Source organism: Panthera uncia (genome assembly GCF_023721935.1).
Source record: "Panthera uncia isolate 11264 chromosome E2 unlocalized genomic scaffold, Puncia_PCG_1.0 HiC_scaffold_19, whole genome shotgun sequence".
Lineage (NCBI taxonomy): Eukaryota > Metazoa > Chordata > Mammalia > Carnivora > Felidae > Panthera > Panthera uncia.
In genome coordinates this window covers 17,575,830-17,603,333 of record NW_026057588.1, presented here as the reverse complement: position 1 = coordinate 17,603,333, position 27,504 = coordinate 17,575,830, and the positions used below count along the sequence as shown (strand labels likewise).

The following is a 27,504-nucleotide window of genomic DNA, read 5'->3' as shown; positions in this document are numbered from 1 at the left end:
GAAGACATGGGGACTCCAGGAGGGCCTGGCCTCCATCTCTAGACCCTGTGGACTCCACCCTCTTTTCTTGACACTCTAAGGGAGCTTGGAATAAAGAGGTGACACGACTTGACAGATATCTCAAATGTGTGTGATGGGTACATGGGTGTTTTTTTTCTTTCCTCTCCATATGTATGAGTGTTTGATGAATGCAAACAATAGTTCAGACCTCTAGGAGGTAGGTATGATAGCTGTAGATATACTATTCGCAAAGCAGATTTGATATGTGCACAGTGCAAAATATCCTCAGGTAAGCTTGAAAAGCCCAAGACGGCCTAGTGCTCAGAGGCCACCAAAAGGGCCCCAAGGTTGGCAAGGTTCACACTGAGCCCAAATAAGAACTGCACAAATGAGCTGAAACTAATATAACACTGCATGTTAATGATACTTCAATAAAAAGAAAACAAAACAGAACTGCATGCATGGCTGAATGGGTCTCTAGAACCTCCTGGTCCTGGATTAAAGTCTATGGAAAGGGCCCAGGCATAAGTTGTTTCCGACACACTATCTGGGACCATGGGGTTCAGAGTGAAGTGAGCAGCAGTGGTTAAGTGCATGGGTCAGAGCCTGGCAAGTAGGGAGGGAGCCTCTTTCAAGTCCCATCCAATGTTTACCAAGTGCCTCCAGGCATAGCCACTGGAGCCTGGGGCCTGTCTCAGGAGCTAGGAGCACCTCCGAATGGTGGATGGGCTTGTTCTGAGATGGCAGGAACCACACTTGGCCACATAGAAGCCAGCCATCATCCCTGGTCCTTCTCCAGCCTACACAGGTAAGGTGACACCAGCACCCAGGGACACTTCCTCCAAACCAGCTGTCCTTTCCGCCTCACATGCTTCCTCTTCTCGCTTGAAAAAGCTTGGGATCCACGGCCCATCATGTCAGTAACACTTTTGGCTCTGTTACTCAACTGCCAGATGAATCCTTGCTTCACCTTCTTCACCTTTACCTGAAAGCTGCTGGGGCAAGTCACTTAACAGGAAAGAGGGCTCTACTCTGAATGGATAATTAGCAACCTGAAATAGATTCTCCATGCAATTTGTAAATTCTCCCAAATTTCTCCTTTCAACTCCCCTTTCTGCTTTCACACCTTTCCCACTTTCCTCACACCTCTGTCCCCAAGCTTCCCTCTCTCTTTGCTGCAAAGCATTTTACATCCCCTCGAGCCTTTGCAGAACCTCACAAAATGACCATCATGTCTCTCCTGTATACTCAGCCTGTTTCTGTCAACTGGATCCTCCTCTCTGACATTGAAATGTGTGTAAATCTCTTCCACCTTATTTAAGAAAAAATGTTTTAATGTTTAATTAGAGAGAGCGTGTGCACGCACCTGGGTGCACATGAGGAGGGGCAGAGGGGGAGAGAGAGGATCCAAAGCAGGATCCATGCTGTCAGTTCAGAGCCCTACACAGGCTCGAACCCATGAACCATGAGATAACCACCTAAGCAGAATCAGGAGTCAGATGCTTAACCAACTGAACCACCCAGGCGCCCCTAACTCTCTTCCATTTTAAAAAACCAAACACCAGGGCACCCGGCTGGCTCAGTCAATGGATGCGACTCTTGATGCTAGGGTTCTGAGTTCACACCCCACGTCGGGCATAGAGCTTACTTTAAAAAAAAAAAAAAGTCACCAAAAAGCCTCCCTTCAATCTAAACTCACCTTCAGCTCCTACCCACAGCTTCAATGAACCTAAGCTCCAATGACATCTCCAGCTGCAGACCCTCCATCCCCAGTTGCCTCCTCAGTGCATCCTCCTTGATGTCATGTTTACAGTGGAACTCATGGCCTTCTTTCTGTCTTCGAGACTTTCCAGCACTGTGTCACCACTACAATGGTTCATCCCAGAGACCCGGGAGAAATCTAGGATTCCATTCTCTTCCTGATCCTCCATATCCATTTCATCAGTGACTTCCATCTGCTTTGTTCCCCACTGCCACTACCTCAGTCTGTGAGTGGCTTTCCACATGAGGTTCACATACCCACGGGTATAAGAAAGCCATCTACTAGAGTACAGGAAGAAAATGTCAGAACTTCTATATAGATTTTCTTTTTAATCCTTTAAAATTATTTATGTTTCATAATGTAAATAGTATGTTAGTAGTGTAGTGGATATATATAGGCATTCCTTGGCATATTCCAGATTTGGTCCCAGACCACTGTAAAAAAGCTAATAATGCAATAAAGTGAGTCAAGTGAATTTTTTGGTTTTCCAGTGCATATAAAAGTTATGTTTAGGGGCGCCCGGGTGGCTCAGTCAGTTAAGTGTCTGACTTCAGCTCAGGTCATGATCTCACAGTTTGTGGGTTCGAGCCCCGCGTGGGCTCTGTGCTGTCAGTCCAGAGCCTGGAGCCTGCTCTTGATTCTATGTCTCCCTCTCTTTTTGCCCCTCCCCTGCTCACACTCTCTCTCTCAAAAATAAACATTAAAGTTCTTTTTAAGTTTTGTTTACAATAATACTGTAGTCTGTTAAGTGTGCAACAGCATTATGTCTAAGAAAACAATGTACAGGGGTGCCTGGGTGGCTCAGTCTGTTGAGCGTCCGACCTCGGCTCAGGTCATGATCTCGCAGTTTGTGGGTTCAAGCCCCACGTCAGACTCTGTGCTGGCAGCTCAGAGCCTGGAGCCTGCTTCAGATTCTGTGTCTCCCTCTGTCTCTCTGCCTGCTCCCCCACTCACACTCTGTCTCTTTCTCCTTCAAAAATAAACATTAAAAAAAAAAGAAAACAATGTACATACCTTAATTTAAAAATACTGTATTGCTAAAAAATGCTAAGCATCATCTGCGTTTTCACTGAATCATAATCACTAATCATAGATTATCATAACAAATACAATAATAATGCAAAAACATGAAATATTGGGAGAATTACCAAAAGTGCACAGAGATACAGAGTGAACAAATACTGTTAGAAAAAATAATGCCAATAACTAGCTCAATGCAGAGTTGCCACAAACCTACAAATTGTAAAAAATGCTGGATCTGAAAAGTGCAATAAAGGGAAGCATATTAGAATGAGGTATTTTTGTATGTATTAATGAAATCTAGATAGTAGTCAAACTTTTGCTGATAGAAGTTCAAGAACAATAAGAAAAATGTGGAGGCCCTGATCTATATCAGAATTGTTTTTTGCTTGGACAATTGAAATAGTTTCCTGATAGCTATCTAAAATATACATACAATTTCCAATTTTAACCATTTTTAATTGTATAGTTTTGGGGTGGTTGTGCACTATCACCACATCCATCTCCAGCAGTTTTCATCTTCCGAAACTGAAACTCTATATCCGTTAAATATAAACTCCCCATGCTCCCCTCGCCCCATTCCCTGGCAACTACCATTCTACTTCCTGTCTCTACGAGTTGCTTATTCTAGGTATCTCCTATAAGTAGAATTATAAAATATTTGTCCTTTTGTGAGTGGCTTATTAGCATAATGCTTCATGGTTCATACATTTGTAGCATGTCAGAATTTCCTTCCTTTTTAAGGCTGAATAGTATTCCATTGCATGGATATACCACATTTTATCTACTCATCCATCAAATAACACTTGGGCTGCCTCCACCTTTTTGACTATTATGAAAAAGGCTGCTATGAACATGGGTGTAGAAATCTACATCCCCTTTTGCCTCCCCCTCTATAGTCCTTCTCTGCAACTGTAGTCCAGGCAATCCCTTTAAACGCACAAGCATGGTAAAATCATCCCTCGCTTTAAATTTACTAGTTTCCCACTGCTCTCAGTCAAAATCTTACTATCCTAGTTTCTCGAACACACATTGAAGACACCTGCTGTTTCTTCTGCCCTAACATGCTTTCCTCTCTGCTTCTCTAAGTTGTTTCTTCCTTCTCTCCTTTAGGGCCTCAACTCCTGTTCTATTTCCTGGGCAAATAATTCCCTGATCACCCTCCTACACTAGGTCAGGGAACTCTCCCCCTCCCTCTTTCACTTTCCCCTCCTACCACTTGTCACAATTGGCACTATCTCATCGTGCGTATTTGTGGCAATTTTATTGTGTTTCCACTAGAGAATAAACCAATGAGAGTGAGGGCATTACCCTGTTCCTACAGTGCCTGTCAGGACGTGGCATCCAGTAAGCACTCATTATTTGAGTAATCTATTTCAATAATAAGTCTGTGAGGACGTAGCTAACCCCTCCCGCCCACAGGCCAAGCCACAGTGGAGGATAGGGGTGGCCCTGCAGGCTCTGGCCGACTGTCTTTAGCCCCCACCCTAGCCGTCCCACAGGGAGGTCCTCGGTGCCTGGGGTAGGAAGCTCAGGGCCGCCCCCTCCCGGCTCGCGCAGCGGGGATCAGCTCCGAGCCCCCGGGTCCGCCTCCACTCTGGCGTCCGCCTGGGGCGGGGGCGGGGCCGGCCTGGAGACGTCACTTCCGGTGTACACAGCCGGTCCGGGCGGTGTGCTGGGGGCCGGGGCGCGTCGCAGGTGAGGAACGGGCGCGAGCGGGCACTCCGTGGCGCAGGCGGGCTGGCTGGTGGGTGGCCGGTGGGCTGCGGGCCGGGACTGGCGACTGGACGAGCTCGCGGACAGCCGCTCCGCTCGGGGCCGCGGGGCGCGGGGCCGTGGGCTCCCGCCCCTTGCCCGTCCGCTGTGGAGGACGCCGGGCTCTGGGGGCGCTGGCCGGGCGGACGGAAGCCCGGAGGGGCCTCATGGCTCGTGCCCGGGACGGGGGGCGCCGGGGTACTCCGCAGACGCTGGACGGGAGGGGAGGGGGGCGCTCCCTCGGGCCCCCGGGGCCGGGGAGGTCGGGCTGGCGCCGGCGCCCGTTCCCGGAAGCCGGCGGAGCGGTCCGCGGAGGCACGGCGGCCTGTGGGCGTCCGGGGTCCGCCGAGACTGGCTGGGGACGCGGCCCTCACGCCGCCCCGCGGCTGCCTGGCCGGCTGCGCGCACCTTCGCGGCCGTGCGGGGCCACCGAGGGACACGATTTTCCGGCCCCGCGGAGCCTGCTGGCGCAGTCGGGCCGGGGGAGGTTCTGCGGGGACCCGGCAGGGCTGGGGGCTGAAGGGACCCACGCCTGTGGGGCGAGTGCAGGGTCAGGGGTGTGTCTTCCTGCTCCGCGCGGTGCGAGCAAAGAAGCACGCCTGGTTGGCATGATAAGAATTCTGTTCATACTCCTCACAAAATTTGCCAGGTGAACACTCAGGTTGGGGGACCCCGATTTGAAAAAAGCTTGTTCCCGCACCGTCACCCCCATTATAAAAGCAATTCATTCTCCTCACATTCAAGACAACACAAAAAGTGTTGTGACAATACTTTTTCAAATGACAGTCATCCGCCAGCCTGCCACTCAGTGACGATCATTGCTAACATTTTGGTTATGTCAGTAAATACAACGCATTTCACTTGTATTGTCACTTCTGTGGACTTGATTGCACACCGTAATTTAAAGCCCTGCTGGTACATAGGTAGATTGTTCCCAGTTGGTCACATCACAAGATAATTTTGTCCAAAGGAATCGTCTGATTGGTTTAGGATAAATTTACAAATGAGGTCAAAGGTAACCTTCGTGTAAAAAATCGGTTATATTTGTTTCCTTTATTGACAAGTTGGAAAAATTCTTCTCCGTCCCGGTGTTATAAAAACTTCCATTCATTTTGCTTCTCATTTCATGGTTTTATTATGATTATTTTTTAAATTTCGGTTTAAAAATTGCTACTCAAAATTTCGTTTTGGTGTGAGATAGAAAATATTTTCCAAATGGTTAGTTGACCCAGTTTTATTGAATAAGCTATGACTGCCATTTTATCATATTTTAGATCTGAAGTTCTCAGTATGTGTTTATAAGACACTACTCACAAATTTGATATGTAGATTTTGTGAAGACCGTTTTTAAATTTCGTTCACAGTATCTTTTCTTTTTTCTTAATAATTTTCCTTTACAAGGCTAGGAAATATTTCGTGTTTGGGTGTGGTTTTTTTTTTCTTTTCTTTTTCTCTTTAAAAATGAAAAGTTTAGTTTATTGTTTCATTGCTTTCTTGCTGACAGGATAACAAACTCCATATGAAGAGTTCAGGTTTGTTGTGGCAACTTTTCAGTCTGGCATTTGAGATTCTAATCTTCCTCTATTTTTGCACACGAATACGTAGGTTAGCATTGGAGACCAAGATAGAAAAGCTCTCAGATTCCCTTGGCAAGCCTTGATTTTTCAATCTAAAATTATCTCTGGATTTTTGGAAGACAGCATGTTTTAAGCATCCTTTAAAAAAGAAATTTAAACAAGTTGCATATGATTCTGCTGAAATCTTACTAAATGTTTATTCTATTTCAATCCCGGAGCCTAATACACCAGAAGCTTTATGTCAAGTGGTGCTTCCAAGACTGTAGGAAAATAATCATATGTAAGAGCTAGTCGGCTGGGGCATCCCATGGGTTGGGTGCCCAGTCTCTTTCTTTCCCTCCTGAGACTTCGTCCTTAGTGGAAAATGATGACCTTCCTCTCTGGACGAAGAATGTTGGTTTGAATAAGGAATAGCTTTACTTTGGAGTTATGGTGGGGCCGGGGAAGGGGGGGGGGTGCCTTTTTCTCTTAGTATAAGTTCACTAAGAGCCTGAATGAGTGAGGGGTTGTGTTTCAAATCTGTTTATTTCTATTGAAACTGCTCTTGAGGCCCAATCGATAGATGCAGTGGCTGCTGCTTACTCATTTCCCTTGACCTTGACCATAAATATTTGGCATGGTAAGCCAGATTTTCTTGCTGTTGTCAGTCTCCTCTTGGTTGGCCTTTTTGACTTGGAGCTATTGTAGTCCTTTTCTTAAACTTTGTGACTGTGGTTTTTCACTTGTCTTTGTTGGTGCTCGTCCCACATCTGTCTATGAGCATTTTCCAAGGCCTAGCTTCATGCCTCTACCTCTTTTCCCCCAAAACAGTGCTTCTTTGCACTCATCCAGTATGAGATATAGGCAGAGAACCACTTCACCCCCTCACTCCTGTCTCCATACATTGACCCCAACTCAGACTTTACTGCAAGTCATTTCCATACCTCCAACAGACCCCTGGTCATGTTCTCCAGTCTGTGCTTTCTCCAGGTGAGGGAGCCCTTCACTGCTTCCCAAGGTGGCCTGTCTTTCATGACTGTAAGGACCTATCTCTCCATTTTCCTTCTTGATTGGAGTTGTATTTGCGGTTTGCTTTCTGTCCCTTTAACATGATTTAGATTTTGTATGTTTACTCTTAGGGACTTCAGACATAATCTGGTCCCACCCTGGATGAGAAAGATGAGACCCAGTGCTTTTATTGATTAATTTAGTCAACTCACATTTATGAAGTACTCACAGTGTGGGCCAGTTACTGTTGTGGAAAATTGGAATACAGAGCTGAAAGGCACAGCCTGAACAAGAAGGCCAAATAAGCAATTGCCATAAAGTGTCATAAGTGCCTAGAAGTGGGGGACACATGATAAGCTCCACCAGGTTTCAGAGATCTTGCCTGTCCTGTTCACTGCTATTATCTCCAGGACCTAGAACACAGTGTTCTGGGAACAATCAAGTGTTTGTTGAACGAATCAGTGATCATCTGTGAATGAAATGAGAATAAAAGAGCTGTCTATAGAAAAGATGTAAACCAAGAGACATTTTTGTAAGTGTAGTTTGGAGAATTTCAGGGAAAACTTTAAGTTCAACCAAAATGACCCAGCTATAACCCCAAGAAGGCATGATTGGAATGTGTTTGTAGCCAGAATTGCTTAAACTTAATTTTGTATCCTCAGAAGAAAGACTGCATTTCTAGGAGAGGGTTGGGATGCTGTCTGTGGAAATTGGGGTGGTGAATCCAAGAGAGGAATTTGGTGATATGTCTGTAGGACTGCCTGGGGACTCTGGCCAGAGGAGCTGTGTGCAGTCCTTCAGTGAGCCATCAAGCAGATGGGTGCATCTCTGTTGATGCCCCTACCCAGGAGAATCTTTCCCTTCCTTTGCTTCCATTCTCCTGATACCTTCTGATTAGAACATGGCTTCACATGGAGATTTCCTGCCAACGAGAGATTATGAATGGCTGAGAGCTCCATATGCAGACTGCTTGGATCAGATCCTGGTCTTCGGGTGCTGGCTAATCTCTGTTTGCCCTTCTGTAGAATGGGGATAATAGTAGTACTTTCCTTTTTGCTGCCTGGCATCTGGTAAGTGCTCAGTAAATATTAGCTTTCATGGGTATTTATAAATTTAGTAACTAGCCCTCTGGTTCGTACATAGTCATCTTTGAGTTTAGGTGACCTGAATCAGTTGCCCTGGACCAGCTTGCTCCCGGGTGCACTGACAAAACCTAGAACCAAAAGGGGTAGCCATGATAGATACAATTTTCCCAAACCGTTCCTCCAGAGAATCCACCTGCAGTTGTCAGGGAAGATTCCCTGGAGGATGGGCTTGAGCTGCATACTGTGGGAGAACGTTAGTTCGGCACCACAGTGAGGGGAAAGGACTTTTAGGGAGGGCCGTGACAGGCACAAAGGTGTAGAGGTGAGCAGGCTGAGGTATGTGAGCTATAGAGTTTTAGGGTAAAGGGTAGGCAGGTACGAATAAGGAAGTAGAGGGAAATGAGATTGGAGAGGAAAGTGGAGCCAGCTCTTGAAGAAACAATTAAGAACAATATGTAACTTATTGGGCACTAACAATGTGTCAGGTATTATGTTAATCCCTTAGACTCACTGTGGTAGCCAGGTTTGGTGCCATGTGTCTTGTGTATATTACCTTGTTTAGTCTTTACAACAACCCCATGAAGTAGAGAGGTATATTACAGGAGAAGTAACATGTGGAAGGTCAGCTGGTTGGTCTCTGCCTGGTGGGTGATTCAGTCTGCACATCTCTGCAAGGCTAACACTTGGTATCTTTTGTACATTTAAAAGCCTTTCTGACTCATGTATTTCCTGATGAAGTCCACGCCCATCAAGATCCTCTGACTTTATGAACCATCTTGGGTTAAAATGTGAAAATATGTGTATCTTAGCATTGAATAAAAAAGGGTGCAGGTGCAGATATGCATCAAGCTTGGAGAAATGCCATTCAGTGAAAAAGGCAAGATGCAGAACACTGTATATGGGCCCATTTGTGTGAAAAAAAAAAAAAAAAAAAAAGAGAGAGAGAGAGAGAGGTACACATGAAATGTTTTGTTTTTTGTTTTTCTAAGTAGGCTTCATGTCCAGCACGGAGCCCAACATGGGGCTTGAACTCATAAGCCTGAGATCAAGACCTGAGCTGAGATCAAGAGTTGGATTCTTAACTAACTGAACCATCCAGGCGCCCCATGAAATAGGTTTCTAAGTGTAGAAAAAAATTCCTGGAATGATAGAAAAGAAACAGTGGTTGCCTTTGGGATGAAGCCCAAGAAATCTAGGCTGTTAGACTGAACTAGCTTTTTCTCACATACTCTTTTGTGTGATTTCCTTTTCACTGTATATGTGTATTATATTTTCAATTAAAAGTTAAAGCAAATTTTTAAATGTTTGCCATGTATGTAGCAGTCATTAAGAGGGGGATTGTAGCATAGATGTTGAGAACAAGGACTCTATCCAGACTGCTTGGGTTCCGTTCCTGCCTCTGCCACTTACTAGTCATTAATCTCTAAGTCACACAGCCTCTGTTTTCCCCATTTTACCCTGTCTGAAAATGGGAGAGGCAGCATTAGCTATCTCCTGGAGTTACAGTGAGGTGTAAATGAGTCAGTACTTGTGAAGTCCTTAGAACAGTTCCTGACCGATGTGTTTGGTGGTGGTGGTGGTGGTGGTGGTGGTGGTGGTGGTGGTGGTGGTGTGGCCTTGTGGCCTTGTACTGTGCACTGCGGTGCATGTGAAGATGGGGCCAGCCTGTTGCTGCGCACTTGCAGTTCATGCAGAAAGGGAAGCTAACAAAAAGCAATGGCGCTGGAGGCTGCAGGAGCTCACGACAGGCTCTGGGAACTGAAGGGGCCCAGGATGGTTTCATCCAAACAGTGGATCTTAAATATGGGCAACTGCTAGAAAAAGTGAAATGAGAGAAAAGGGAACACAGGGACTTGTTTCAAGGGTGATCTGTGCCCTAGACAGACAGAGAAATGAGACAGGCAAGAGGCTGAAGGGAGCCTAAAATTGGGATATAGCGTGTGATGGCAGGTCGTCATTATATGGCAGAGTTTCTCTTAGCAGGTATAAAATAATGATATGATTTATAAATGACATCCTAGGTTTGATGAAATGTACCTTGATCTTTGAAATGGCCATGATGTAGATGTTCCTGTGTAATTTATTTAATGAATCCCGTAATGCAGAATACGTGGGCTACTTCCAGGTGGATGCCTGTGGACAGTGCTGCCAGCGACTGTCTTGGATACAGGCCTCTACATTTACTGAGTCTGTTTCTAGGATTCATTCCTAGATGCTGTCACTTTTTTTTTTTTTTTAAACTGTTTGACTATGTCCCTTGTGTCTGGACCACGGTCTGATATGTGCTTTTTCAAATTGGTAGTTGCAAAGAGTGTTAATGGGATAGTTTTTTGAGTGCAGAATTAGATCTAGATATTACCTGGAAAAAAAATCTAAATTTTCGTTTTAGAAATAATTTTGGGATTAGGTACTAGCAAGATGGTAATTACGATGGGGAACCTGGGAATCCCAGAGTCTTCCCCTACCCCACCCCCCAGGTCCTAGAGGTGGATGCCTGAGAACTGGCAGAGGAGAGCTGGCCCGGCTCCCAGACTCAAGTGCTGCAGGTTGCGGTAACCTGGGCAGGGAAGTCAAAAGTGGTCCCTCTCTCGTGCTCCCAAAGACCTGTCCTGCCCCTGAGTCTCAGAGTAGCAGAGAATGCAGCCACATCCCTGTGCTTCATAATGTGAGGCAGTCCCCCTCTTCAGCCTTGTCCTGGCTCATCTTCCTTCAGCTAGGGGCCGAAGGGGAGGGAGTGGTGAGCAGGGAAATGGGAGGAGCCTTGACCTTCCCTCTGAAGGACACAGGGCAGCCCTCTTAGTTTGTTGCCAGGACTTTGAGAGTTGGGGTCAGAGCAGCAGGAAGGTAAGTACTATTTTTGAAAAATATTGTAACTGTGGTATTTTGAGGAGCAAAAGTTTGCTTTTTTCACTGACAGTAGGGCAGTATGAAGAATTTCACCAGAAGATAAAATGCTTCTTTCTGACTGGTGCCCAGACTGGTGCCGAGCGGATAGCTGCAGTTCCTGAGTGAGACTCAAGCTGTGCCAGGTACTGTGGTTTATGGATTTAGGCCTCCCCACTGGACTGAAGAAACTGAGGCACAGGGTTCAAAGAAACTGAGGCGTAGATTAGTAAGTGCCATTCACTCAACTGGTAATTACTGAGAACAAAGATGCATATCTAGGTCAGTCTGACTCCCAAACCCATAGCGATAACGACTTGCGCTTTGTCAGTGCCTGTTTCCAGGAAATCTCTTTGTATTGGAGCATCTTACCTACAAGGTAAAAGCATGAGCTTTTTCTCCCGTTAGGTTGGAAGCTCCTCAAGAACAGGAATTGTGTCTGTTTCATTCATCACTGTATCCCCAGTGCCTGGAGCGGTGTCGTGCACATAGTAGGGCCTCAGTAAATGCTCGAGTATGTGAGGGCTCATGGCCTGGAGAAGTGGCAGAGCCTGGAAGTCAGTCTGGTGGTAAGCCACTGCAGGCCTGCTCTAGCGCTGTCTTCCCTGCCTGGGGAGAATGGGAGGGATGGAGAGGAGGCTTCTTAAATGTCCTCACTCCTAATTATTTGACCTGCTGGGATTTTGTGAGGTAGAATGGGGTCCCTCTGCCTTCACTCTGACTTGTGGTTCTTTTTGAGAGTTGGGAAGGCTTGCTGGGTGTGCAGAATTGAAGGCAGTGTTCCCAGCTTGGAGGCAGGAGCTGGGTAATTGTCCACTGATAAAATTTTTCAAGGGTGCCTTAAATTTTCAGAAACGGTCCGGAATCTGAAGCATATTTATCTAACATTTGTGTAATTCCTCTCCATAGTAAGAGAAATAATTTATAGATTACAGTTTGGTTTACCCATTTGTATATGAGTTTCTTGATAAATACTTGTTTTTCCCCATTTGAGGTTAATTTTAAATAGGTTCCACAGTGCAGATTGTTAAGAATGAGTAGCACTATTAAGTTTTCTTAAATCACTTTCTAATGGGCACATCAATTTTCATTAGTTCAACTTGCTTTTATGTTAGGAAACTTTGCGAATAACAGCTGCTAAAACTAGGCTCAAACAGAGCTGAGTGTTGATCAAGGCTTTTTCACGTAATATACTAATAAAAATAAACTAGAGGTTTTTAATAGATGTAGATTTGGGGGACCATTTTAACAATTTGGGTTCAAAAAATTACATCAGTGCTTGTGTTTTTTAAAAAATGATTGACTTTAGTCAACTATACTTCAGTTTAGAAAAAAGATGGACTTTAGGTCATTCTCCTTGACTTATACCCGAATTTCTGTCATGGGCAAAATTTGTTGTTGTGAATGTTTTCATAGTGCTCAGCTGCATTTGATGTGAAAAAATTTTTTTCAATACTTTTTATTTAAAAAAATTATTTAATGTTTATTTATTTTGAGAGAGAGCACGTGCAAGCAGGGTAGGGGCAGAGGGATATGTAGAGAGAATCCCCAAGCGGGCTCAGCGCTGCCAGCATGGAGCCAGATGCTGGACTCAAACTCATGAACCGTGAGTCATGACCTGAGTCAAAATCAAGAGTTGGTCGCTTAACCGACTGAGCCACCCAGGTGCCCCTGATGTGAAAAATTTTAATGGCCCCAAACCATTTTAGTTTATAAATAAAAACCTGGTGTTACCTGAGCAGACTTTCTCTCAGAAGTTTCAGAGCTAACTTTATTTATCCTTTGGTGATGTGTGGTAGTTATTTGTAGATAAACCTTTTCTTGGCAAGGCTTTGCCAGCTGCCCCCACCCCCTGCTTTTCCTTCTTTTGAAGACTTCTGTTGAATAAAGTTTTTTTGGCTCAGAGTGTTCCTCTAATAAAATTCTTTCAAAATTTCTATCCTTGTTTTGTTTTAAAGGCAACAGCTTTTGAGTTACTCTTTTGATTTTATAAGACTAAACACAAGTCTTAGGATACAGTAGGTTGATTTATTACGAAAAAATTCAATACCTAGCTAGATCTCTCCTCATGAGGACCCATAATGGATTTTTTTTCCCATTAAATTTTCACCATTTTTCTTGGTATGAAACTGAATATATGGTGATTACCATCCATTTCATTGACTTTTCTACTTATTGATATGCTGTTTACAAAAATAAATTAGTCTTGGGGCGCCTGGGTGCCTCAGTTGGTTGAGTGTCCAACTCTTGGTTTCGACTCAAGTCATGATCTCACAGTTCATGGGATCAAGCCCCGTGTCAGCTCTGTGCTAACAGTGCTGAGTCAGTGTGGGATTTTCTCTCTCTCTCTCTCCCCCTCTCTCTGCCTCTCCTGCACTCTCTTTCTCAAAATTAATAAATAAACTTAAAAAAAATAAACTAGTCTTTGATCTTCCTTTCTCTCCCCACCCCCAAAATACCCTCAATTTAAACAAAATTGCCCTTCATCTATATGACTGTGTAACACATTTGGCCTTTTTTTTTTTATTTTTTATTTTGCCTGTGCTATTTTGAAACTGAATTTCAACTCTGTTGACTTTATGGTTAGAAAATTTTTTTCTTCTGCTTAAATTATCAGTTGTTTGTAGATTACTAAATAAAAAAAGCTCTTCAGACCCACTAATGACAACTTGCTTTGTTATTGTAGAGGAATGTCCTGTTTTGTGGTGATAAATGTTACAGTGTTACAGAGCAAGTGTCAGGACAGGAGACAGTCAGACATCACGTGTGGAGACAGTTAGTTCCCCTCTTAGACCAGAAGCTCCTTGACCGCAGGCACTGATATCCTGGGTTCCTGGAACACTCAGGCACCATTCACAGGGTTCAAGGTGTTGCTGTGGGATGGGTATAGTAACATCTTTATTTTAACTATTGTAAATTCGAACATTGATTAGAGTCTATTTAGTAGGGTTTTTTTTTTTTTTTTCTATGTCCTTGAGTTTTCATAGCTCACTTTAGGATACATGAACTTCGGATTTTGTCAACTGATCAGTTATTCAGTAAGTTTTTGTTTTGCATTAACAGTAGTTTTAGTAGTCATTTCTTGAACAGAAAAAAAAATAATCTTGGCCTCCTTAAAACTTTTTCACTGACATGTTTTACCCCGATAGAACTTTAATGTTTCCGGAGTTTTTGCATGATTCTTTAAATTAACATTCTTTAACTAATTAACGTTAGTTCCATGGAAACTGTGTTCGTATAATAGGCTAGTGTTCAGTTTTGCACATATTTTTATTTGGGGGCAGTCTCCTGGGCACAGAAATAATCTGGGCTTGGTGGACCCAGAAGTGTCACTTCCTTTGCTCTGGCTTTGGCTCTCCATGCCTGCCTTTCCATTTTGATGTTTTAATGATACCCTCCCTGCTCAGTGATTTGTGTTCAGGAAGCTAGGCAGTGATTACTTTTGTTTCTGCTTTGCGAACTTCCTCCCCCACTTCCTATTTTTACCGAGCAACTACAGGAAATGAGGCAGCTCCTGGCTGGCTGCTGCTAAGCACTGATTTGGGGTGGCAGAGGACAAGGCCTTAGGGCCTGAGCCATTTAAAACATTTTCCACCTTAGTCTTTTCGCTACCTCTTTCCTGTAGGAATCACAGGAACCTGATTTTATGATTGGGTTGAGATGATGACGAGTCCTCCTTACCCTTGGTGTGGTGTGGTGTTGCTCAGTAGGAGGGCAGGGCTTCTGTGCAGTAGGTGAGAGGTTTTCTCCATTATAACAGTAGGAGCGGGACGTCGTGGCCTAGCTGCTGTCCTGGGTGAACAGTCTGGCAGAAGCAGAGGATAGGCTGAAGGGACCTGTTCCAAGTAAAGCTGGAAAGGTGGGTTCTGGTCACTTAGTGGGAGCCTTGACTGGCAGGCTCGGAGGGGACTAAAGAGCCCTGTCTGCTCTTTGAGATCTTTGAAGAGTGCCTCAGCCTTTGTGGTATTCTCCTTCCCCTGAACTCATAATGGTGTTTGCTTTTTAAGCCACTGTTTAGCATTTACCACTTGTTTTCCCATGATAACTCTTACTGTATTGTGGACCTGTGATAGCTGAACTTATGTAGGAAGTGTGTATCCTCTTCCCAGAGAGAAGTAACTTTTTACACATTAGGTAACTTGAACACGGAAGGTGGACATCTTGGGTCGGGTAATTGTCTTTGGATGAACGAGGGAGATGCCCTGTGCATCATAGGATAGTTAGCATTTCTGGCCTCTACCCCCTAGCACTTGCCCCAGTTGTGATGACCAAAAAATGTTTCCAGACATTGCCAAATGTCCCCTGAGGTGGGTGCATGTGTGTGTATGTGTGTGAAGTATCCTCTCCTCCACTTGTTGAGAACCACTGTGTTAAAGGATTGAATGCTGACTTCTACTTTTGTAAAATGGAATAAAATACAATGTTGGGTTCCAACGCTGAGGTACATCTTCCCTTCTGCGTACTTCAGTTGAAAGAGCTGGGTCTGAACATCTGACAGCTTGGCTTCTGGTCCTCATGGCAAGCATTCTCTCTCAGTCCTGTCTTGCTTGCTCCAGAAGACTACTGCATGTATAAAGAAGAAAATGAGAGGCATTTAGAGGCTACTGCATGTAGCAGTAACAATAGCTAACATTTATGGAGCAGTTGCTGTAGACCAGGTGAACAGAATTTGTGGGATTGAATGTAAGGGATAGAAAGCAAAGGGACCAGGACAGGGCCCACGTAGGGCAACATCTTGGGTTTAGGCTCATGGTTGGAGGTGCCTTTAACCAAGACAGTAAATACAGCAAGAGGAGCAGGGAGTGGAAGGATGACTAAGTATAGTTTGAAGGACCTGAGGAGATGTCTCATGGGTCTAGTCCTGGGAGGGAGGGAGGGAGGGAGGGAGGGAGAGAGGGGTCTTGACCAGAGTTGAATGTGGGTGTCATCAAGAATAGATATGGGTATGATCTCCTAAAGAGAAATCTCTTTACTTTTCATTACTCCAGCTCAACTTCCTGTCACTTCCAAGACTACAGCTTTAAGCCATATTCTCTAAGAGTGATAAACAGAATGTTGCCATCTAGATATTTGACAGAGGTGGGATAGTGCGGTGGAGAGCTCTGCCTCTGGCAGCAGACTGCCAGGCCCCAAACCCAGTTCTCTTGGTGACTCCTACCTTAGCCACGTGGCAAGAACTTGAAAAACTCACTTAACCTCTTTAGATGCTTCACCTACCTCACAGGGTCATGGAGAGAATTAAATTAGATAATAACATGTAAAGTGCATAGCACAAAGCCTAGTATTGAATACCCACTTGGTTCATGTCAGCTGTTTTTATTTTAGGGTTCTAGCAAGGATTAAATGAGATTATGTAGCTAAAGCATGGTTTAATGCTTGACAGATTGTCGGCGCTTGATAAATGGTTTGTTTTGTTGAGGAGTGCTTGTGTGAACATGACATGTCATCAGTAGTTTTGTTTTTGTTTTTTGTTTTTTGTTTTTTGTTTTTTTTTAAGCAGAGCCTTATTTCTAGCACTTAACCACTGCCTCTGTGGGCAGCAACACTGACTGTATAAAAATCACCATTAAATAAATACTGAGGATGTACTCATCATTCATCAAATACCTGTTGAATGTTTACAGTGTACTTAGCACTCTTGAATATCTTGAATGAGCTCCATGATCCCGAGCGTTGGAGGTGGTAGGGAAACACGCAAACTGGTAGTGTGATGCAGTATGTTAAATACAGTAAAGATAATGCTAAGACGTGGCCAAAAACAGTGTGGTACAGTAGCACACAGAGGGACTCCTAGCTCACTTTTTGCCAAGGTGGCTTCCCAGAGGAGGTGATTTCTAAGTTAGACATCCAAGAGAAGTGAGAATAAACCAGGAGAGCTTTCCAGGCAGAGGGAACTGAGCACGTAGATGGTAAGAGGGAAGATGGCACAAGCAAGACCTGGACAGTGGTGGGCAGTGGGGTGGGGGAAGACAGCTGGGAAGCGTTGTGGACAGCCGTAAGTGATGTTAAGCAGCAGAGTAGATAATTAAATTGGCTCTAAAACAATGACACAGCAACCAGAATGGAGCCGTCCAGGAGTTTGGAAGGAGGCTCCTGTGTAATTCCAGCAAGAGGAAAAGAAGATCAGAACTCTGGATCGCCAATAAAGATTGAAGAGAAAAGACTTGAGAGCTATTAAGGAGGCAGGAAGGGTACGACTAAATGATTAAGTGGCTGTAGAGGGGAGTGAGGAGTAGAGGATAGCACCCAGGCGTCTGGCTCACAGGTAGAGATGGTGGATCCAGTAGGTAGGCGGCGATGACGTTCACTAAGACAGGAAAGGAGCAATGGAAGACGGGGAGGGTTGTTTGTGGGCACTTGATTTGAGGACCTGTCCGGAAGGTTGTTGAATATTTGGGATCAGGAGCACAGGAGAAAGATCTGGGCTAGAGAGATGGATTTGGGGATCCTCCCAGGGAGAATATGTTGATAATAGAAACAGACAAGGCACAGCATAGAACTCTGGGGGAACCATAGTGCTTCAGGTCTGTCAGGGGACGAGTGGCTCAAAGAGGCCACTAAGAATGGCCAGGGGGACAAGAGTGGAGCTTAGGAGAGCTAACATCTCCTCAGTCAGCATTGCCTCACTCTTCTTAGTGTGATAACAGATAAGGGGAGCCAAAAAAGTAGAGTCCTAGGACTCAGAGAACAAAGAACTAAATCTTTCGGGCATTTTCTCTTGCCTGGATAGATATTTTAAATTCATGAATGTTGAGAATAAAATTCTTCAAAGCATTTTTCTGGAGCGCATTTCTAAATATGGCTTGTGTCATTCTGAACTGACAAAGAGCATGGAAATGATTGGGCTTTGAACTTCACAGACAATAACTTCACTAATCTCCCTGAAGAATTTCCTGTGGCGTCTCCACATTATCAAGGGTAGATTTAGATTTACATTGTTACAGACTGGAGAGGAGAGAAAATATTCTGTATTTTTTTCTTTGAAGAGGGAATTGTTTATGGAGTGGTTCATGTTTTTTTTTTCTTTTATAACAGCTTTATTGAAATATAACTCACATACTCTATAATTCTTCCATTTAAAATATATGATTCAGTGATTTTTAGTACATTCAGAATTCTACAGCCACCACCATAATCAATTTTAGAATGTTTTTATCACTCTAAAAAGAAACCCTGTACCCATTAGCATTCATTCCTTATTCTTCTCATCCCCCAGCCCTCGGCAACCATTAATCTACTTTCTGTTTCAATGGATCTGCCTATCCTGGATGTTTCATATTAATGCAGTCCTGTAGTATGTGGCCTTTTGTGTCTGTCTTCTTTCACTTAGCATAACGTTTTCAAGGCACGTACGTGTTGTAGCGTGTATCAATGTTTCATTCCTTTTTATGCCTGAATAATATCCCATTGGATGGCTGCTAAATTACGTCTTCTTTGTTCATTCATCAGTTGATAGACATTTGGGTTGTCCCCACGTTTTTACGATTATGAATAGTAAACTTCATATACAGGTTTTTTGCGTAGACATGTTTTTCATTTCTCTTAGGTGTATACGTAGGTGTGGAATTGCTCGGTTATGTGGTAATTCTATTTTTAACCTTTTGAAGTACTGCCAGACTGCTTTCCAGAGTATCTGCACCATTTTACATTCCCACAAGCCGTATATGAGGAGTCCGGTTTCTCCACATCCTCACCAGCACTTGGCATTGTCTGTCTTTTTTATGAAAGCCATCTCAGTTGCTGTGAAGTGGTATCATGGTTTTAACTTGCATTTCCCTGATAGCTAATGATGCTGAGCATCTTTTTGTATGCTTATTGGCCATTTATATATCTTTTTCGAAAGGTTCATCTACGCTTGATCATTAATTTTGGCAAGTAAATTAAGTTGCAAAACCTGACACTGAAGAACAGATGAACATATTTGACAACAGAAATTAGGTGTGCATGCGTGTGCGTGCACGTAGTGAAAGATGCTGTAAACAGATATAAAAGATAAAGGACAGGCTCCCCAGAGAAATCACCAGCACTGTACTCTCCACCCACCTGTCCTCTTCACTCTCCACCTGAGCTTGAGAAACAGAGTGTTTGATGATCCTGTTACCTAGCTGTGACTTTGGAAGTAGGGACCATGATCTCTGCCTTCTTCCCTGTAGCACTTAAGTACCCAGATACTGCCACCACTGCAGGTTTCTGTAGAACAGTGGCCTGACAAGTTAGAGAAGTAGCTTGCCACGTGGATGAACATGTTGAACCATGTATCAGAATTTCCTTCCTTTTTAGGCTTAATGATATCCCATTTTATGGTGGTACCAAATTTTGTTTACACTCATCCATTGATGGACATTCGTCTTATTTCCACCTTTTAGCTGTTATGAATAATGCTGCTATGAACGTCGGCGTACAGACATCTGTTCAAGTTCTTGCTTTCACTTCTTTTGTTGTGTATATATCAAGAAGTGAAATTGTTGGATCTTATGGTAATTATACATTTAATTTTTTGAGGCACCATTGTACTGTTTCCACAGCGACAGTACCGTTTTATATACCCACTGGTGATGCCCAGGGTTCCAATTTTTCAATATCCTTGAGAACATGTTATTTTCTGTGTGGTTTTTTTCTTTTTATAATAGCCACCCTAATGGATTTGTGGTGGTATGTCGTTGTGGTTTTGATTTGCAGTTTCCTGATGATCAGTAATGTTGAGCATCTTTTCATGTGTTTGTTAGCCATTTGTTTATTTCTAGTCACGTCCTTTGCCCGTATTAAAACTGGATTGTTTGGTTTGGGGTTTTTGTTTTTGTTTCTGTTTTGTTTTTTATTTTGAGTTGTATGTAGATCTTATATATCCTGGATATTAATCCCCTTTCAGAGGTATAATTTACATACATTTTCTCTCATTCTGTGGGTTGCCTTTTCACTCTGTTGATAGTGTCCTTTGGTGCACAATAGTTTTAATTTTGATGAGTTCAGTTTGTCTGTTTTTTTCTTTTGTTGCCTATGCTTCGGTGTTTTATCCAGGAAGTCATTGCCAAGTCCAAGCTCATTAATTTTTATATATTTAATGAATTTTGCTCTAGGAGAGTATGCATTTATTTATTTAGTATGCTTAAATTGTCCCATTATTGGCCATTAATACAGCTTATTCTTCAGGTTGAGTCTGAGTCCTTTTGACAGGAGTCACATTAGAAGAATTCCTTGCTGCCTGGCCTGATAAGAATTCCTGGCTTATCTTTTTTGTTTCTGACCCCAGATCTAGAATCAGCCATTTCTTTAAGGAGCTCTGGTTTTGGGGGTGGGAAATAGTATTAGGGACATTCATTACAACTGAGATGTGAATCCTTCTAGGTCTTTTTAGTAAAGTAAACATGTACATTTTGGAAAGAAAAAGGTAAATCATGATTTCAGGCTAATATCTCAAAATCAGATGAATCGTTAAAGGATTTTTGTTTCTTTGATTTTATATTTGTGTCTGTTCTCCTTCGTTGGCAGTAACACCAAAGAGTTACAGTAAAAATACTGTTTTCAACTTGAAATAATCCTTCTCTGTGTGGTTATGCCACACTGTTTGATAGTTTAGGTTAATTTTTCTGTTGTTTTTTTTTTATTTTTAGGGATTGTTTTCTTTTTGATTTACCTTTCTTTTTTTAGTTGTAGAAAATATTTACTTAGTCCTAAAGATAAAACTATAAAGCAAGGTAGATTGAGAGAATGAATGGCTTTTCTTCCATGCCCTTGTTTACTCTGTACCACATAGTAACATTTTTATTGGTTTTTGATTTATTCTTCTATTGCTTACTTTAAAATATATAAGCAAATGTGTGTGCATATCTCCTGCACCCTACTCCACTCTCATTTTATTTTTCCCTTGTTTTTCATCTTAGCAATCATATTTCTTATTTTCAAGAATTCTTCCTCTGCCTCCTTTATGGTTTGCTTGCTTTTGTTTTAAGGGTGCATTATCTGATATCTCTCTAAGGATACCAGTTAAACTTTCTTTTCAGGGACAAAATCTATGTTTCTTCTGGAGTCCAATCTGCTTTTCATCCTAGGTGTCCTTTTGTGTCCTCTGGTTGTTCGGGGTTTTTTGGTTTTTGTGTTTGTTTTTCATTTTTGTTTTTTTAAGTCTACTGTCTGATGATCCTTATCAGTGAAGAACTGGGTTGATGATATATATATATAGGTAATTGAGAAAAGGTTCCTGTTTTTCCAGCAGTCCTTTTGCCATAGGAGGAGTTAGCTGATTAAGTGACCAACCATCAGAAGTATGGAGATCAAGTTGATGAACCTATTTCCCACTCCTTACTTCTGTACCTGCTGACTCAAAGCCAGGTGTTTATACAGCTCCTCCAGGAAAAAAGGCTCTGTCCCTCTGCCCGCCTTTGGCTCTGCGTGTTCTGGGAAGTGTTTAGCTCGGCTGTGGTCTGTTGTATCATATAATTCCCTCTGCCTTCTCTTCATCTTCTGGAAAGTGGCCAGCATTTAAATAGACTATATCCCTCAGCCCTACTCATCACTGTTATGTTGTGATTCCCTTGTCAATGTCTTTATGGTTACTTCATTAGGATTTGGGGCCAGTGGGAAGGTAAGTATGTGTGCCTATTTATTTAGCCCGTCATTCTGAAGTGAAGCCACTTTGTGCCATACCGTTGCAGACAACAGGACTGCTTTTCACTCCCATTTTCTCTGCTGGCTAATGACTGAAATGGATTTATAATTATTCTCTGTATTCCCAAATCATAGCTATCACATCGTTGAAACATGTGATGCCTCCTGCCCTAGGATACATAGATTTCTACTTAGTTCCGGGGTTGGGACCTTTCCAGGACCTTTGTCTGTACTTTTCTCCAGACGAACAGAGATAACAAGGCCTGCCTACTCTCACTTATTGTATGGGAATGACAATAACAACTTCATCATTTAGTGCTCAATATGTGCCAGGTGTCATTCTATGTGCTTTATGTGTATAAACTCATTTAACTTCATAACAGTAGTTACTGTTATTATCCCTATCTTACAGATGATGAAACTGAGGCACAGAGAGGTTAAAGAACTTGCCAAGGTCACATAGCTGGTAAGTGGCAGAGCCAGGATCCCACCCAGTTAGTCGGTCCCTAAGGTCACACTCTTATCCACTGTACTCTCTATAAAGGGAAGCTTTTCAGATTTTCTCAGGCTGACCAAACCATTTTTGATATCAGTTAGGAGTATAAGAAAACTCTTTTTATACTTGTCTGGTTTCAAGCATGTTCTTTGTTATTGTTTGAAATAGAAATTGCTGATGACTTTGATTGCAGAAAGGAAGGTTTTAAATGACATAATCAGGTCTGGGTTCAATTTTAATCTATTGAGAATTTAGCAAACTACTGTGGTGTTGAAAAAACGTGACTTATCTACTAAAATGTCCTCTTCAGCTATGTGTTTGTAAATCTTGGGCATCATTAAAGCTTATGAATAAAATACTTAAATCTTACAGGTCTTGGCTACAACTGACTACTGAGGTCTTTCACAATGTATATTGACTTCCACAATGCATATGAATAATGGATTCATAAGTGATTAATATTTTCCCAGTGAAAATTCTTTGTAAGAAAATACAGAAATGTCCTGAAATAGATTGAACATATTTTAGCCCTTCAGGCAGATAAATATGGGGTGAAAGCATTAGAAAAACATTAAGCGTTGAGAAGAATTTTATGTAAAAAATAACAAAAGAGATATATCCAGGTGCTTCTGTGCATGTCTGTGTGCATTTTATACTTTTTATTGTGGAAATGTTCAGTCATACACAGCAGTAGAGCAAATGGTTGATGGATCTCAGGTACCCATCACCCATCCAACAGTATTTTGTCAGGGGATGTTATCACCGCCGTGAAGACAACTCCTTAAATGGATGTCACCACCTTTCCTGCTTCTTAGCTCTTGGCAAAATCCTGTTTGAAAACGATAGAACCTGAGTGTTATTTCAATTCCATCATATTTCCTTAAATTCAACACTGTCTAGTTTTATTATAGCAAAGATCAGCACAGGAACAAACAGACCTGTTAAGAAAAGTAAAAGCCAGTTTTCATCTTCTTAAGGGGCTTGTGTGTTCTCTCTGCCTGGGGAAGAACCCACCTGACTGTGGGACTTAAGTGGTCTTGTTAGAAGGGATTATACACACAGGTTCTCACTGAGGCACGGGGAGTACGGAGGGCAGGTGGTTCTTCACCTAGGGCTCCAATTCCAAAACTGAAGGGAGACCTCAGTGTTTTGGATATGTGTTTGACTAGGAGTGTTTTTTCATCAGTTTCTCAAAAGAGTCTATGACCTTTCCCACCCCCCCCCCCCCCCCCCCCCCCCCCCCCCCCCCCGATCTTCCACTCCCCAACTCCACATACATATACACAACACAGAACCATGTCCCGGAGCAGCCCATGTGGGAATCACCTGGCATCTGGAAAGCATCTTTGAGGACTCTGTGTTACCAAACAGCCTCTCCTGTGTGGGATCAGAATTGCATCCACCACCTAGTCAGAACTACACAACACCCAGCAAGGCTGGGTTGTCAGCCATGGCTGATGGTAACGCTTACCCAATATTCCATATGGGCCCCTACATTTCTCAGCCTCTCTTGTCATTACATTGGTACCATGTGACTAATTCTAGTCAAAGGGCCATGAGGGGAAGTGATGTGTGTTGCTTCCAGTGGGAAGTAGTGAAGAGTAGGTCTGAGTTCCTTTTTTTGTGCTGAGATGACTGGAAAACACAAGTTCTTTTTTTTTTTTTTTTTTACCGTTTATTTATTTTTGAGACAGAGAGAGACAGAGCATGAACGGGGGAGGGGCAGAGAGAGGGAGACACAGAATCCGAAACAGGCTCCAGGCTCTGAGCAGTCAGCACAGAGCCCGACGCGGGGCTTGAACTCACGGACCGTGAGATCGTGACCTGAGCCGAAGTCGGCCGCTTAACCGACTGAGCCACCCAGGCGCCCCTGGAAAACACAAGTTCTGATCGTGTCACAACAAGTTGAAGAAGGGCTGCCAGACCCATGCTGAACTTCATGTGAGCAAGAAATAAATCTGTCCGGTTAAGCCACTTGTTTCAGGATTTGTTGCTACAGCATAGCTTAATCTGTCTGCCAGTCGGAATAGTTCAGAACAGAACATTTACATATGTGTTCGGAGCTCTGAGAATCCACACACCCAAGTTTGATCCCGGCGCTCTATGGTCTAGGGCAGCTGTTCAGCATCCTGGGATTTTCCTCCTCATCTGTAAATTGAAGGGCTTAAATTAGATGATCTTTATGGACCCTTTTGGCACCGACGTTTCTAGATTCTGGTTAGCAGCATTTAAGTACAGCTTTCTGATGAAGTACGAAAAGGAGACTAACGCTGGCATTAAAGGTGTCCCTGGGAAACTTGTTTTTGGGGCACCTGGGTGGCTTAGTCAGTTGAGCATCTGACTTTGGCTCAGGTCATGATCTCACAGTTTGTGAGTTCGAGCCCCACGTTGGGCTCTGTGCTGACAGCTCAGAGCCTGGAGCCTGCTTCAGATTCTGTGTCTCCTCCTCTCTCTGCCCCTCCTCTGCTCACGCTCTATGTGTGTGTGTGTGTGTCTCTCTCTCTGAAAAATAAACATTAAAAAATATAAAAGAAATAAAAAATAAAAAAATAAAGGTGTCCCTGGGAAACTTGTTTTTTATTATGTACCTTTTGCTGTTAAATGAGAAGTTACGAGGGGCGCCTGGGTGGCGCAGTCGGTTAAGCGTCCGACTTCAGCCAGGTCACGATCTCGCGGTCCGTGAGTTCGAGCCCCGCGTCGGGCTCTGGGCTGATGGCTCGGAGCCTGGAGCCTGTTTCCGATTCTGTGTCTCCCTCTCTCTCTGCCCCTCCCCCGTTCATGCTCTGTCTGTCTCTCTCTGTCCCAAAAATAAATAAAAAACGTTGAAAAAAAAATTAAAAAAAAAAATGAGAAGTTACGAAAGGAAAATGGCAATGAAAGATTTATTATTTAAATTCATTTTTTAAAAATTCATTTAAAAATAACAGCTTTATTGAGATATAGTTTATATACCGTGTGTTTTAGCATATTCACGGTGGTACAACTATCACCACTATCTAACTTCAGTACTTTGTCATCACCCCAAAAAGAAACCCTGTACCCATTAGCAGTAACTCCCCATTCTACATATCTGCTTTCTGTCTCTGGATTTGCCTGTTCTGAACATTCCGTATCAATGGGATCATATAACATGTGGCTTCTTGTGTTTCGCTTCTTTCACTTAGCCGTGTTTTCAAGGTTCATCCATTTTAGTTTGTATCAATACTTCATTCCTTTACATGTATGTAATATATATACATCCAGTATTATATAGCTGTACCACATCTACTCATCAGTGGGCAGACATTTGGATTGTTTCGATTTTTTGGCTACTATGAGTAATGCTGCCGTGAACATTTATGTACAGGTTTTCGTGTGAACATATAGTTTTCATTTCTCTTGGGTATGTGCATAGGAGTGGAATTACTGGGTCATGTGGTAACACTATATTTAACATTTTGAGGAACTGCCAAACTGTTTTTTCCAAAGTACTGTCCCATCTTACAATCCTACTAGCAATGTGTGAGTGCCCAATTTCCCCGCATCCTCACCAGCACTGGTTATTGCCTTTTTGTTTGAAGTAATTATTTTTGATGAAGCAGCTATATGCAAACCAAACAATGAGGAGATTTTAATACATATTTTAGCTTGTTAAGTGATTCTTTTTCACTGTGAACTTAGCACTAAAATAAAAAGTTTATTTTTAATTTATTTTGGAGAGAGAGAGCAAGAGCGTGTGTGGACATGCACGTGCCATTGGAGGAAGGACAGAGAGAGAGGGAGACAGAAGATCTGAAGCAGACTCTGTGCTGACAGCAGAGAGCCCGATTCAGGACTCAAACTCATGAACCATGAGATCATGACCTTAACTGAAGTTGGACGCCCAACTGACTGAGCTACTCAGGCATCCCTTTAAAAAAAACAAAAAAACAAAAGAACAGCAGTCTTTTTATTTGTGTGTGTATATATATATATTAAGTTTATTCATTTATTTTGAGAGAGAGAGAGAATCCCAAGCAAGTTCCACACTGTCAGCACAGAGCCCAGTGCGGGGCTCAACCCCACAAACTGCGAGATCATTCATGATCTGAGCTAAAATCAAGAGTCAGACACCCAACCGACTGAACCACCCAGGCACCCCTAAAATAAAATGTTTAATGACTAATAACACAATCCCCCAACTTGTTTGGATTTTAGAAAAATTATTTTTATTTGAAAAAATAATACATTCCTTCTATCTGAAACCTAGCATAACACGGTATATTAATTATACCTAAAATTTTTAAATAATACATTCTTGAAGGGAAAAGGAGTAAATGATTCACCAGATGTAATTGTTCTCTTAAAGCATAAATTTGTCTATATAAACTGTACACTTCTAAATACCAGATGGATTGTACCTTATATAGGCTTGAATCTTTAAAAATCACAATGAGGGGCGCCTGGGTGGTTCAGTTGGTTAAGCGGCCGACTTCAGCTCAGGTCATGATCTCTCGGTCCGTGAGTTCAAGCCCCGAGTCGGGCTGACAGCTCAGAGCCTGGAGCCTGTTTCAGATTCTGTGTCTCCCTCTCTCTGACCCTCCCCCGTTCATGCTCTGTCTCTCTCTGTCTCAAAAATAAATAAACATTAAAAAATTTTTTTTTTTTTTTTTTTTGGGGCGCCTGGGTGGCGCAGTCCGTTAAGCGTCCGGCTTCAGCCAGGTCACGATCTCGCGGTCCGTGAGTTCGAGCCCCGCGTCGGGCTCTGGGCTGATGGCTCGGAGCCTGGAGCCTGTTTCCGATTCTGTGTCTCCCTCTCTCTCTGCCCCTCCCCCGTTCATGCTCTGTCTCTCTCTGTCCCAAAAATAAATAAAAAAACGTTGAAAAAAAAAAATTTAAAAAAAAAATTTTTTTTTAAATCACAATGAAATCCTGACAGGTTGCACATAATGGAACTGTTGATATATTACATTAAGTATATTCAGGGTTGGGGCGCCTGGGTGGTGCAGTCGGTTAAGCGTCTGACTTCAGCTCAGGTCACGATCTCGCGGTCTGTGAGTTCGAGCCCCGCGTCAGGCTCTGGGCTGATGGCTCGGAGCCTGGAGCCTGTTTCCGATTCTGTGTCTCCCTCTCTCTCTGCCCCTCCCCCGTTCATGCTCTGTCTCTCTCTGTCCCAAAAATAAATAAAAAACGTTGAAAAAAAAAATTAAAAAAAAAAAAAAAAGTATATTCAGGGTTGAGTACTTAAAGAGCAACCTTTGTGTATCTTTTTTTTTCTAATTGTTTTTTTAATGTTTATTTATTTTTGAGACAGAGAGAGACAGAGCATGAATGGGGGAGAGCCAGAGAGAGAGGGAGACACAGAATCTGAAGCAG

The 27,504-nt window shown here is 43.0% G+C and overlaps 1 protein-coding gene across 3 annotated transcripts in view; it reads left to right on the top strand.

The window, feature by feature from the left end:
- The first annotated feature begins 4,212 nt into the window (after window positions 1-4,212).
- Window positions 4,213-27,504, top strand: part of GARRE1 (granule associated Rac and RHOG effector 1) — an 86,339-nt gene continuing 63,047 nt past the window's right edge. The window contains exons 1-2 of one of the 3 annotated variants that reach the window (XM_049621018.1): window positions 4,213-4,480; window positions 22,087-22,140. The gene's annotated coding sequence lies outside the window, so the exon portion shown is untranslated. Of the gene's footprint in view, window positions 4,481-9,765; window positions 11,031-22,086; window positions 22,141-27,504 lie in introns of those variants that run through there. The other 2 variants (XM_049621019.1, XM_049621020.1) reach the window with 2 other exon arrangements.